The sequence below is a fragment of the Nuphar pumila genome, chromosome 7 (assembly GCF_984573655.1).
Source record: "Nuphar pumila chromosome 7, dmNupPumi1.hap1.1, whole genome shotgun sequence".
Taxonomy (NCBI): Eukaryota; Viridiplantae; Streptophyta; class Magnoliopsida; order Nymphaeales; family Nymphaeaceae; genus Nuphar; species Nuphar pumila.
In genome coordinates, this window is record NC_143255.1 from 31,843,727 (window position 1) to 31,854,023 (window position 10,297).

Below are 10,297 nucleotides of genomic sequence, written 5' to 3' on the forward strand. Positions count from 1 at the left end.
ACTTCTTTTGTTCACTCTGACTAGTTTGTGTTTCTCACTGTATTCTCTCTCTCTCTCTCTCTTTCTCTGCGTGTTTATTATAGAGTGGTGATACAGTGGGCCGGACAAAATTAGAACATCCAGTTGGACAGGGGTACTCATAAAAAGAGAATCTAAGACATTTTATCAAAAAAATTTAAGGGCATTCTTCGTGGCAGCAGCCTCATGGTTCTGTTTCTACAAGAGCATAAAGTAACAAATTATCCCATGTTGAAGTATTTTTTCTTTTATATTTACATGGAGAAACCACCTCCAAGATCATAGATCTAGCTGCACTGGTTCTGCCTACTGTACTTAAGATCGGCTGGGTTTACCCGACCACAGGGAGTTGTCAAGCTTCAACTTGCGCAAGGGATGACACCCATTGGATTTGAACCTAGACCAGGGGTGACACCCATTGGATTTGAACTTAGACCACCTGTCTAGGGGCCTAGGTCCCATCCCACTATGCCAAACCCTTTTGGGCCCTATGTTGAAGTATTTAAATTTAAACATATGACAACAAATTATCCTGATTTATCCCTTAAAAATGCAAATCCGGCCCATCAAAGCAAGTTGTCATATTTTATTTAGTTCATTATGCATTTTGAGTTTTACGCTGCCAGGACTGCGACCGTAAGTATGGCAGGCAAGCCAGCTCAGCCAAGTCTCTTATCCTGGAGTTGGTTTCTTCGTGTAAATATCAATAAATAAATAAATAAATGATTTGAATTCCCCAGAATTGATCTATAATTTTCTTTTTAGGATTTTTTAGTCTTCATTCCCAAGCATGGGTTTGATTCACAAATTCACTCAATGACATAGAATGCGGTTGACTCGCAAGTCCAAATCCTCATGTCCGAGCGTGTCAACCAGGAACATGCAGCCGAAATGGGGTGTCCCTGTGACGACAGGAATCCTCAATTTTATTCAAGCAGAGAAATTCTCGAAGTAGACTTGGAAGCAAAAAAACCATAGTACGAAAGTCAGTCCGTGTGTGCCTAAATTTCAATATCTTAAAACCAAGACTACACCTGCTGGTTGAACACTTGGAACTGGATCAACGACAACCCACAACAAAGACAAGTACAACCATAAACCGGACTGTTCTTTGCCGGCATATGGCTTGAAAACTAGGGGTGTCAAGGGGCGGGGTTTACCGGGACCAGACCCTATAGGGTCCGGGTATGGTGACAAATAAGAAGACCTGATTAAGATCCGGGTCCGGACTCAACGGACCGATTAATACATGGACCCGGGTATAGTTTATGAAATTTTATATCAGACCCAGGCCCGACCTGAGTTCCAATCAAGACCATCAATTTTTCAATGTAAAATGATAAAAAATATTATTTTACTGGGTATAGTCCGGGTCGGGTTCATGTAGTTCTTATTGGGTCTAAGTATGGTTTTTCTTGTAGTAGACTTGATTAAACCCAAGTCCGAACTCAATACCATACCCGAAAATCCGGTTCAAGTCTGGGTCCAAACCAAACCCGACCTGTTGACACCCCTATTGAAAACCATGTACCATGGCCAATCTATTGATGTTGTTTTTAATTAATTTGCGGTTCAAACTAGGTCGATCCAATGGCTGAATATCCTTTGAATGATGTCCAGTGTCCGGTTAATCCCATCAACTGTAAAAATTCCAGAATATTTGCTCAAACCCTTAAAAATTCCACAATTAGTTTGCATTAAATTCAATGGTTGGTCGATATTCTACTCTACTCTAAAAAGGAACAAAAAGGGAATAAAGCATTTGCAAAATGGGACAGAAAGGGAATAAAGCATTTGCAAAAGCATTCTGAAAACGATTTAAAGCACCATACTGAGACTAAAATAATCCATGAACGGGACATCCTCTGCTCGCTACTTTTCAAAAATATGTGTGTGATTATATTCAATTTCTAGGCTTTATCCTTGGGACCATGTTCCAGATTTGCATAAAGAGATGCCGCATTTGCTTTATTCCAACACCCAATTTAACAATGTAAATGAGAGAGGTAGTGGGAGTGAAGAAGAAAATGGGAGCAACATCTTTGTTTTGTGAAGATGTAGTTAAAAATATCACATGTCCACTCCCAACACCATTCTCTTCTCTCAAAACAGAGTTTCCAAGCACCTGTTGATCGGGGTTAAGTGGTATTTATTAAAATAAAAATGGTCATAATAATTTGACACGATTTTCTAAAATAAAACTATAATTTTTTATACTTTCCATGTCTAAACTCTCAAGTATCCAATATTGTTATGACCCTTTTTACCCTTCACAACTGCGAATTAATGCTTTATTGTGATAAAATTGTACCACTCGCAGGTTAGTGCAAACTCTCACTTAAATTCAGAACCGCATGTTTTTTTTATGTCGAGGTACAATTTTATCGCGATAAGTTGTCAATTTGCAATTACAAAGGTTAAAAAGGTCCTGATGATGTTGAATATTTACAAGTTTAGACATACAAGAATATTGAAAATTGTATGTTTTTTAAGAAATCATGTCAAATTATTAAATACAGTTCAGGTTTTTGTTTATTAAATCTTCGTTAAGTACCATCTTTTCTCTCATATGTAGCTCCCAAACAGAGCCTAAATTGCAATGATCAAGTTGGAGTCACCTGTCGTTAGTGGTTGTCTAGAGAAGATCAAGTCCAAGGAACCTTAGGGCATGTTTGAGTCATGGGACACACCCAAGAGAGGACTGATCGGTCCTTGCCTGAGTATAGTTCCATGTTTGATATGCGGAAACCGGCTGGTCCGGGGGAGACCTGCTGCTTCCAGCCTCTTATTTTTTATAAAATTATAACCTGAAGAAACCGCACCCAACACGAAGACTTGGACGTGCTGGCTCAGCATGCCATACCTACAGTCGTCAGTGGCGGAGCCAGAAGTTTTTGGTTGGGTGGGCAGACTTCGGGTCTCAGGGACAATGCCAGAAGTTTCCGGCGATGACTTCATCGTAGGTAGGCTTGCCGAAGGTGGGTCTGTCCGGTTCCTCGGCGGAAGGGAGGGCCACCCTCTTCGAAGATGGGTGGTCATCGATCTCCATGGAGAGGGGCTGACCACCATCGTCGGCAGCCGATCTCTTCCGCTTGTTGCTGTTCTGGTCTCCCAGCCCTTCATCTAGACGCCGAAAATTGATGGTGCAGGCCATCGGTTTCAGAGAGAGATGGTCGTCTTCTCCTGTTCTATTTCGGCTTTGGCAGCAGAGGGAGAGAGACATATATAGAGAGAGAAAGAGAGAGTCTAAGGCTGCATACAGGTCGGACTACAGTCCACACCCGTGTGAATTTAGGTACGAATCAATTCATTTATGAGCTAATCAAAGACTCTTTTAAGCCAATGTATGTAAAAATATAAGGTAAAGTAACAAAATTATTGGATAATGTGCAAAAAACTATTACTGATATTATACCCGACACTTGTTCAATTTTTTTTTTCGGTTTCTAATTTTGGGGTGGGCGACCGCCCACCCCTGCCCACCCCTGGCTCCGCCACTGTCAGCCGTTGTGCCGACAGCGTAAAACTCCAAGGCAGGGAACCAATGCCCATGTGACTCATTAGTCTTGGATAAATGACACCCGGCATGTTTCAAGTGGCATTTGTTCAATGAAGCAAACATGCATACCTTTAGGAAAGAAAACTATCCAAGCCACCTTGGAGGTCGTCGTCCGTCCGCCCACCGTGAAGATAAACAAACACCCACAACCTCTGACGTGCTTCAGGTCCAGAACAATGACAACAAAGGCTCCCATGATGCTCATCTAGGTGGGGACCATCAATTTTGTCGGATTTTGAGTGCCGACCATCTTCATGATGAACGACATCTAAGGTGCCTTGCACAGTTTTTTGTCCAAGGTCCTTGGACTTTATCCGCTCTCGTGTCCATGTCCCCACTGATCTCCATCCCATCTTTAGACGTCTATTGTGCTAAAGAAAGAACAGATAGCACTAATTGCTGATCAACTCAATTAACTATTTCCCCTCCTTGTATGCACGCAATAAAAATGGTGAGCACTCAAATGCCTGAAATTGATTTCCAACGAGTTAATTTTAAAATTTTTTTTTAATGATTTTTATACAACAACAACAACAACTACGCCTTCATCCCAAAACAATTGGGGGTCGGCGATATGAACCAACAAAGAAAATCATTGTGGGTCTTCCACATGAATCCTTCTCCTCCATTTATTTTTATCCAATGCCATGTCCTCGGTGAGGTTCAAAGCATTCATATCCTTTCCTATCACCTCCATCCATGTCTTCCTAGGCCTACCCCGACCTCTTTTAACTAATATATTTTCCCATTTCTCCATCCTTCTAACTGAAGCATCATTAGGCCTTCATCGAATATGTCCAAACCACCGTAAACGATTCTCTCTCATCTTATTTTCAATGGGTGCAACACCTACCTTCTTACGTATCTCCTCGTTCCGAATCTTATCTTTTATTGTATTTCCACACATCCATCTCAGCATACGCATCTCAGCTACACTCATTTTTTGAATATGATGTCTCTTGGTAGCCCAACATTCCGTACCATATAGTAAAGCGGGCCTAATAGTCGTCCTATAAAACTTTCCCTTCAACCGCAATGGCATTCTACGATCGCACAACACTCCAGTTGCACTCTTCCATTTCATCCACCCAACCTTTATCCTATGATTTACATCTCCATCAATTTCTCCATACTTTTGAATGATAGATCCCAAATATTTGAAAGAATCATCCACCGGTATTTCTTTCTCACCAAGCTTCACTACACTCTCATCTCTATTTCGTTGCTTACTAAATCGACATTCCATATATTTTGTCTTACTTTTACTCAACTTAAAACCCCTTACTTCCAATGTATGTCTCCATAATTCTAACTTAGCATAAACCCCAGCTCTAGACTCATCAATCAAAACAATATCATCAGCGGCACATTTTCTTGAATTGATCTCGTAAGCTCATCCATCACTATAGCAAATAGGAAAGGGCTTAAAGCAGATCCTTGATGTAACCCAACCATTATAGGAAAATTGGTTGTCACCCCTCCACAAGTGCGGACATTGGTTTTAATGATTTTTATATTAAAGAAAAATGTGAAAATGGCAGATTCAGATCGATTTGCTTCGCTTATCCAAAACCACGCGATTATCCAAACCATTTTTGAAAATCGATTCAGGCCCGGTACCGATTCATGGGTGGGGACTAACAGCATTGTTGGATCCGATGGCACCACCATAGGCTGTCTGCTCCTTTACGAGTGAGAGTGAGTGGGGGTGACGGAATTCTGGTGAACACGTCGCCTCCCACTCAAAGAGCTTCGAGAAAAAACTTTTTCAAGCACCTCCTCTCAGACGTGGATAGCAACTCGGACGCACCCTATGCTACGCTGATGTTCTAAAGTTGCAGCCTGATGACGTGCGGTGTTAATGGAACCAGACCAACCACGTCCTTTTCATGGGAATTATAAAACAGTGAAAAGGGAGACATAAAGTGGCCATGAACTGAGAAAAGCAAAAAAAAAAAAAAAAGAGAAAAACCAAAATGACTTTGGATCCGCTCTCACCGGGTAAGAGCTTGAGTGTCGGTGACCCCACTTGGACTTTACCTTGCAGGAGGGAAGGCCCATTAAGTGACTTGATTATGGGCGATGGACCCACACCTATGAAAGGTGTGACCCTGTTGGGATAGGAAAAAGCTTAACAAAAGGTCTACCTTTTTTTTTTTTTTTTAAAGTAGACATGCCCCCAGTATAGCTTTGTTTAAGTCTTCCTAATAATTTTGATTTCATTATCACCCACTTAATGTAGCACCATGCAATTAGTATCGGGGACATAACCACCATTTCTAAACGGAAAAAAACACTTTTTTCCGGTGTAAGCCAAAGGAAAAACCCTCGTCAGCGGCTGTACATCAGCAGGTCTCGGCGGGTTGATAAAACACTTGAGGTCTCCTTTGCTCATTTAAGTACAGAGCTTTGGCAAGGGATGTTCTTGGTCAGTATCGAAAACACTTAAGCAACAATATCACAAGCCGTGCCTACCAGATTAGCGAAGTGATTGTGTCCCACAAAAACAGTTACGTTCGGTTCGATCACATGAGATTAACTTCCTCAGAAAGTGAATCCCAGTTGTTTTTTTGGCAAAAGCAACCAGTGAGATCTAAAAAAGTGAATCTCATTTGACAGTACCCCCCCCCCCCCACAAGAAACCAAACGTACCCAAAAAGCAATATTTTTGCTCCCCTCCACACCCAAGAGAACCATGTCAACCAGAGATTTTTTTTTAATGAGTTAACTGTAGGTTTTCAAAAAGATGGGGAAAAAAATAGAAAATTTCATTTACCGATCAACCTTCTGTCTTTGATTTCGAATATGGGACACTTCTCAAGAATTTTAAGTATTGCACAAACTTTTCTTAAACATAGTCAAATAGAGACCTTAGGTCAACATCTATCATCTTGGAATTACATGATACCTTTTGGTTTCTAGTATTGTCCCTTGAAAATTGAAAAGTACTCATTCATCTTTATAAAAAAAAAAGTAAATAATTTGAACTTTTAATGATTAAGACTGTTTTTTTTTTAAATTTTAGCTTGTGATATAGCTTGAGTTAAAGGAAAATATCAAATGCATGCCCTTGTTTGACAGTTTTAAGGGAAAGTTTGGCTCATGTAGGCCATATGGATCCCCAGTGATTGAATGAAATGATTAAGAAATGCTGTCTAGTAGAGGTGGAGTATTCTGATCCACGTTTATATGGAAAAATGGACAACATGGATCTCAATTTCGAGCAGGTCGCTTGGACAGAGCCCTAGTCAATGATTGTTGGATCAATAGATTCCCCAACACAGTGCAAATTTTGCCACGGGACATATATGATCATAACGGATTTCTATCAAGCAGTTCACCCTGACACTAAGTGGCAGCATCTTTCAAATTTTTTAAATTCTGGACACCAAGAGATGGATGTGTGGAAGTAGTTGTTAAGGACTCATCATATGGGAGTTCGTTTTATTCATAAGATCGACAATTGATTGTCAAAGGACTCTTCATACAGGAGTCCGGTTTATTCAGAAGATTGACTCATGCTTATCCTGTGTAGCCGTGGAGTATATCAGTCAAAATAATAATCAGTAGCAATCAGAGAGCATTTTTAAAGAGAATTATTCAAGACATCTGTTGGCCCATGAGATGATTCATTATATGGCAGCGGGAAGAAAAAGAGATGTTTAATACAGATTTAACTAAAGTATATGATAGAGTGGGGTGGGGTTTTATGGGTTTGCAGAAAGTTGGATTGCAACGATCATGTGTATTATAACACCAAAATTTGCCATTATAATTAATGGGGAGGCAAGCTCTCTTTTTCCCTAGTGAAAGGGGTATTAGAGAAGGAGATCCAATGTCTCCTTGTCTTTTTCTAATGGTGATGGTAACAACTATCAAGGTGCATGAATCATGAGGAGAACAAAGGATAAGTCCCGTTAAAGTCTGAGGGTTTGCTTGGCAACACAGTTTTTACTCCGTTAGGTTAGTAAATAGAAAACCATTTTTATTCATTTCAACCTCTCTCGCCAATGGATCAACCAACTTCATCAGTGGAGTGGATCAACCAACTTCATCAGTGGGGAATGTGGAAAATTGGTTAGAAAGTTCTAAGCAAAATTGGAAATGTGGAGTGGGAAGTTGTTATCCATGGCAGCCAAGATTGTTTTAATCAGGTCTATTTTTACTTTTCTTTTCATTGTATTGGATGAGTTGCTTTCGTCTTCAGATAGAGTCAATCATTCATAAATTTCTATAGTATGATGAATCTCACAAGCATTCTCACCTTCTCAACTGGAACCAAGTGTGAAAACGCAAAGCTGAAGGGGGTTTGGACATTAAAAGCATGGAGGATGTGAATACTGCGGCTCTCACTAAACTAGCTTGGTTGTAGGCCAACAACAAACTATCCCGGGGGGAAATTATTTGTATGTCCTATGGTTGGAAGGAATGCAAAATTGGTGCCTTGGGCTTTAATGAAGGGTGTTAGATGAGAGGTTGAAGAAGGTAAGAAAATTAGATTTTGGTTTGACCCTTGGATGCCAAGGGGTTCCCTCATCCAACAATTGCCAGTCAACTCCCAACAAGTTTTATATACATCTCTTCGCAACAATTATGCACGTGGATGTCATAGACAAACATGTGTCCCCCTCCATTAAGTTGATGGATGAAAGGGTAAGTCTTCTCCCAAAAACAAGGAAGCAGGTTATATGTCCCCCTCTCCCCCCTCCCCCAAGACGGCCGTTAGCTACATCGTGTGTTCGGGGTACCAATGAGTGCCACGTATGTAAGCATGTGTGGCTCGTATCTTTATGTTTGTCAGCATCAGTTAGCGTCGGAGTCCGGTGCGATTGCAAAGACTTAAGTACATTTTCCTCCATGGGTGCCATAAAAACAACGATTCTAGAAAAGGAGCGGTTGCAAAGACTTAAGTACCCCGAAGATGGTTATTTAAGATCCAATCCTTATACTGAAGGATTATCCGAGAAAGGAATCCCCCTGAAGAAGGCCATGAACATCAACCATCTCTCTCTCTCGCATCTCTTTCTGCCTCTGTGCACATCTAGCAAACGATCTTACATTGCTCCATCAAGCACCGACTGACCTGCACACTGACTGTAGCATGGTTCAACTTGATGAGTTGTGGAGCCTGATTCAGAGTTTTTGCCCTCACAGGAGGGGGTTTCGGGGGCTCCCCCCGACGCAAGTCTTGTATAATTTTTTTTTGGGCCTTGTATAAATTTTTTCTTTTCTTTCCCTCTTGTAACTGTCGAAAAAGAGCAATAAAGTGTTTTGTTTGATCGTGACGCTCATATATTTCCTTCGGTTGTTTCTTGCTCGAGGTTTTCGTAACACCCTTTCCCACGATTTTCTGTTTTTTATTTTTTGCTACGCGATTTTTGTAAATCGCTACTCGATTTAGCGATTTGCCATTTTTTTCGCTATGCGATTTGCCATCTATTTTTTTTTTCACTACGTGATTTTCATAAATCGCTACTCGATTTTGCAATTTGCCATTTTTTTTGCGCTACGCGATTTTCGTAAATCGCTATTGTGTGTAAATCATAAATCGCGATGTTGAACATCGCTCCCTTAAGCACGATCTTCACCGTAATCAAATCGTAGCCGCCAGCCATCCCGATGGCAGTCTTGAGGTCCATGATGGGGAAGCCAGAGAGGAACGTGCCATTCTCGACGCCTGTGTTGAGCAACGTCAGAGTGGCTTGGAAGGCATAACCCTGGTCGAAAGTATTGTCGACATAGGAGGTATACAGGCTATACTTTGAAAGACTCTGTTGTAGGTGTACTGGAGGAAGATTTAGTTGTAGGTGTCCCTCGAAGGCGGCCGCAGTCGGTTGGCCGCTAGACGAGAAAAGCATTCCGACCACTGCTAGCAGAAAGAGGATGACGATCACCATCGGATCGCCGCCTTTTTGCCTCCCTTAATTTCTTCTCTCTCTCGAGAGAGAGGGTTTTACAGTGATTCACGAAGAAGGAAGAAGGAAGAAGAAGAAGATGACGACGAAAAGTTCAAACAGAAAAAGAAAGAGAGAATGCTTCAGGTTTGTTTCGCTGTTAAGACTTTGAAGAGTCAATATCATTCTCAACTTTCTGGATGAAGGGCATTTTTATCTTTTTTTTGAACCGTTGTTTCCTTTTTTTTGAATGAAGGACATTTTTGTCATTTTCTTGAACCGTCATTTCATCACAAGAATAGCAAAAAAAAATACTTAAGTCTTTGCAGCTGCACTAAACTCCGATGCTAAGTGATGCTGACACACACGGGAATACGAGCCCCATGTGCTTACATACGTGGTGAACACGCACTGTCCGTGCCGGGGAGAACACACACCACCCACTCCAAAAAAACAAAAAGGTTGAAAGAGAAGTATGGCAACCTGGCAGAGAGGACGAACTTCTTTGCAGTTCAGCTGAAAGATATATGATGAGAAGCATGTGGGAGATGATTAGAGAACAAGGATAGAAAGAGCCAACATATAAAGAAGTATGGAAAAATAAGTCCCCCCCCCCCCCGATCAGAGCTTGCATCACCTTAAGATTTGCAATGGAAGGCAAATTTCTAACTCAAAAGAGGCTTGAAAGATTGGGTTTGTGTTCATTTTGCCAAAAAGAGGAGAAAACAAGCAAGCATTTGTTCTTACAATATGAAAATCGGTTGTCATCCAATCTGGAAGACCTTGGAGGCCAGGTTCCAATATAAAAGATGACTACAGCAGATGG